This window comes from Gavialis gangeticus, unplaced genomic scaffold (genome assembly GCF_001723915.1).
Source record: "Gavialis gangeticus isolate Ggan-Ray unplaced genomic scaffold, GavGan_comp1, whole genome shotgun sequence".
NCBI classification, from domain to species: Eukaryota; Metazoa; Chordata; order Crocodylia; family Gavialidae; genus Gavialis; species Gavialis gangeticus.
In genome coordinates this window covers 149373182-149377219 of record NW_017729024.1, presented here as the reverse complement: position 1 = coordinate 149377219, position 4038 = coordinate 149373182, and positions in this window count along the sequence as shown.

Below are 4038 nucleotides of genomic sequence, written 5' to 3'. Positions count from 1 at the left end.
ATTTAAACTGCTACAAGTCACTAACATGGTTTGTTAGGAAACAGGAAGCCAAGGGAAGCCAAACTTTGCAGGTAATGGAGTGTCAGCCCATGCTATTCCATATGAGTAAAAGGCGTCATCAACACCTACCTAGTATAGAGAAAATATGAGATATATATGACAGTATAGATGTAGTAGGCTGGCCGGTGGGCTCACTGGCAGCCTGGATTGTTAATTTGAGCTCAAAATGGCTCAGGCTGATTGGTGGAGCATTTTCACTGATCAGGAGGAGGGAGGAGGCAAGCTTGTCCCACCCTGACCCAGGGGCAGGGTGAAGAAGAGGACCTGAGAGGGAACCTCCAGAAGGGATAAAAGCCCACATGCCCAGCACACAGGTGGCTGTCAGCAAGGGATGATGAGGACGGGAGCTTGAGAAGAGCTGGTAGAGCTGACTAGTGGGATGGAGCTAGCAGGGAGCAGCAAGCAAGGAGCAGCAAGCGGCTGTGTCCTCAGCCCTGCCACGGATGGAGCTGTGGCATCGGTACACAGATTGGTGCACAGAGGGTCCAGGAGTGGATGGGACCTTGGCAGCTGCAACAGGCAGCATGGATCTCCACCCCTGCATGAGGCAGGAACCATCAGTGCACAGGGCTGGTGAGGGTCCAGGAGTGGATGGGACCTTGGCAGATATATAAGGCAGCATGGGTCCCTAACTCCACGAGTGGTAGAGGTCCCAAAGTGCACGGATTGGTGCATGTGGCTGGTAAAGCTGGAAGGGACCCAAGTGGCTGCATGAGGCAGTGTGGGCCCCCAACCCTGCATGAGGCAGGAGCCGGGCATCAGTGCACAGATCAGTGCACAGGGCCATAGAACTGATGGGTCACCACAGATGCAAGAGGCAATGTGGATCCCTAACACTGCAAGAGGCAGGAGATGGGCCATTGGTACATGGATTGGTGCACAGGGCTGTAAAGGATTGCCATGGCTGCATGAGGTAGTGTAGTTCCCCAACCCTGCCCTAGGCAGGTGTCCCCTTTGGTGCACAGGGTGATGCATGGTGGGCTGAGAGAGGGCTGGAAGGCCTTGATGGCTACACAAGGCAGCTTGGTCCTTCCTGCCATGAGCAGTGACTGGATGGGTCAACCATCCCTGTGAGGGAGGGTGGTGGGAGTCATGAGATACCCAGGGAGTGCCCTTTGTGAGCTGTTTCTGCCTGAGCAACAGCATCTGAAAGGTATTGGACTGGCTTGGCTTCCTACCTAGTCAGTCTCCTGCTACTTTCTGTTCTTGGAAAGGATTGGATATAGCTTGCTAACTAGAATCCCTCTACTTATCCCTATCCAATCCATTTCTTTCAATTTATATTTGTTCTTGTTTTTTTTCCTCCAAAAACTTTAAGAAGAAAGCTGTGTTTTCCCTGGCAGTGTGATTCATGACTATGGAGGGAAGCACATATATTACACACATTCACACACATATCATGGAAGAAGTCAGATATTATTACAACACGATGAAGAAGAGATTATACATAGTTATTAATATTATTAGTTATAGTTACATACAGACTAAAGACAACACAGAAGAAGAAGTTGGATAGAGATTCAGATTAACACAACACAGAAGTCAGACAATCGAAGAATAAGACGATGATGACATATATTACTAGTTAGTTACACACACAGACACATTTTCCAGCACAGAAAAGTTTATATGAAGTGTACTGGAAAGGCAGGTGCCAGGTCTTCTGGCAGGGGAAGGAGAGGGGGTAGAGGGGGTAGGGGGAGAGCTAGAGCTGAACATCCCCGTCCCTCCCAAACATAGATGCATCCTTTTTCCTGGCAGCCATGAATCTTCTGCTGCTAGTAGAAGCAAGGAGGTGGGAGAGACAGGCTGGGGTAGGAGGGAAGGGGGATGTAGCAGTGCAGGTAAAAGTGGAGAGGTACTTGGGAAGTCAGATGTCCAGCTGGTTGTAGTGTGTCAGAAGTCCAATGTCTATATTAAGTCCATGAGTTTCTGTACCTATGAGGCTGATGAAGTAATGTTCATAGGCCTGCCTGTGAAAGGTGGTTTGTAAATTCCCTTTCAGGATCAGGCCTAGAAGACTGGAGGCAGAGTGGTTTTTTTGTGAGAAATGTGCCTGTCACAGGATGGGATCCTCAAGGAGGGCCATGTTACCTCTAGGGCCCCTCAACCATGCCAATTTGGCCCAATAGGCACCCTCTCACCTGCCACATCTTGATATAATGGTAATGAGTAGGGAGGCTGCCTTTAAGCCTACTTCAGCATGGTCCTGTTGGATTCCCTGAACCCCATGGGTCCTGGACCCCTTGTGGGTCCCATTTCAGAATAGATGTCCAGGAGTCACCCCAGCCTTATGGGCTGTATGCGTGGCTCCAACCACCCCTTTACCATGCCCCGAACCTCGCAGATGGCATTGATGTTGTCTGGTCTAGGCCTTGATGTGATTTGGCCCCCTTGTCCTTGGGCTCTCCGCAACCCTGTCTCTGCGTGTGCCTCACTGGCACCTGGGCTCTCTGCAGCCCCGTCTCTGTACCTGTCATGCCGCGCCCTCACTGGCGCCAGAGTCTGTGTGCCCCAAATGCCGTGCCCTCATTGGTGCTGGGGTCTGTGCACCCCAAATACCACGCCCTCGCTGGCACCGGGGTCCCCATGCAGCAGTGGGCCCCCAATGAGGCCTCCTCCTTCCCCAAATAGCCTCACCCAAACCACCAGTATTTTAAAACAACAACCAAACATAAGCCCCTGGGCTATAACATAACACAAGCTGCATAAGGTGTGCTCTGTCCCTTTACATTACTAGGAGCAGAACTTAGTCAGACCTCTTCCCTTCACTTACTCTATGAGGGCTCCTTCCCCCTTGGCCGCCAGCAGTTAACTGCCCGCTAGTTCCCATCCTGATTCTGGTGTACAGTTTGTGAGGGCACTGGAGATTGCTGGAAGGTTTTGTGTTTTGAGCTGTAGGAAGTTGGCTTCAGTTCTGATGATGAGGTTAGGTTAGCAAGGTTCGGTGCTTGTTTGAATTTACAAACCATTTTTCACAGCCGGGCCTATGAATTTCACTTCAGCAGCCTCCTAGGTACAGAAACTCATGGACTCAATATAGACACTGGAATTCTGACACACTACAACCTGCTGGACATCTGATTCCCCAGGTACCTCTCCACTTTTATCTGCACTGCTACATTCCCTTACCCACTGATGCCTCCATTTCCATTTTCAATGACTGGCTTTCTTGCCTGTATTGCATGCTAGCTTCTGGCTTCTTTAATATTCCTTCCATCCAGGAAAAGCGCGCGCGCGCGCACACACACACACACACACACACACGCACACACAAACTGCAAGTGCTTCCTCAGCCTGACAAAGGGTTTTTCAACCTGAAAGCTTGCCAAGATATATTTCTTTAGTTATTCAGTTGGTCTACTAAAAGATACCAGATTGACCCAAAGGACCTTGTCTGCCAGTGCCATATCCTTGACCAACACCCCTAGCACCTGTCCCCAGTCAGCTGGCTGGAAGAACTCAGTACCCTGGGCAGTGGGCGGGGCCGGAGCTGGCAGGGAGAGTTCTCTGGCACCTGATGGAGAAAAAGTTCCTGCAGGAAAGGAAAGAAAGACTCTAGTCTGTGACAGTTTGGCTGCCTGAGATGCTGCTGGTGCTACTGTGCTGCTTACTAAGTTATTACCTGTTGTCATTTGAAATGGTGGACTGGAATGAGTCTGTAGGGGAGGAGGAGACCTCGTTGGGGCACACTACCATGTCATGTAGAGGCCCCAGCACCAGTGAGAGTGCACCTTAACATACACACACAGAGTCACACAGTGGAGGCACATCTTCACACACACACAGTGTCACACAGTGAGGGCACACCTTAACACACATGCTAGAGAAGGAGCTCCTGTAGGAGAGGAAAGCAAGTTTGGGAACTTCTGGTGGGACTAGACGTGTTCAGATCAGCAGGTCCTGATGATCTCCAACCCAGAGTGCTGAGGGAATTGGCAGGGGTCATTGTGGGACCCCTGCCACAGCTTTATTAGC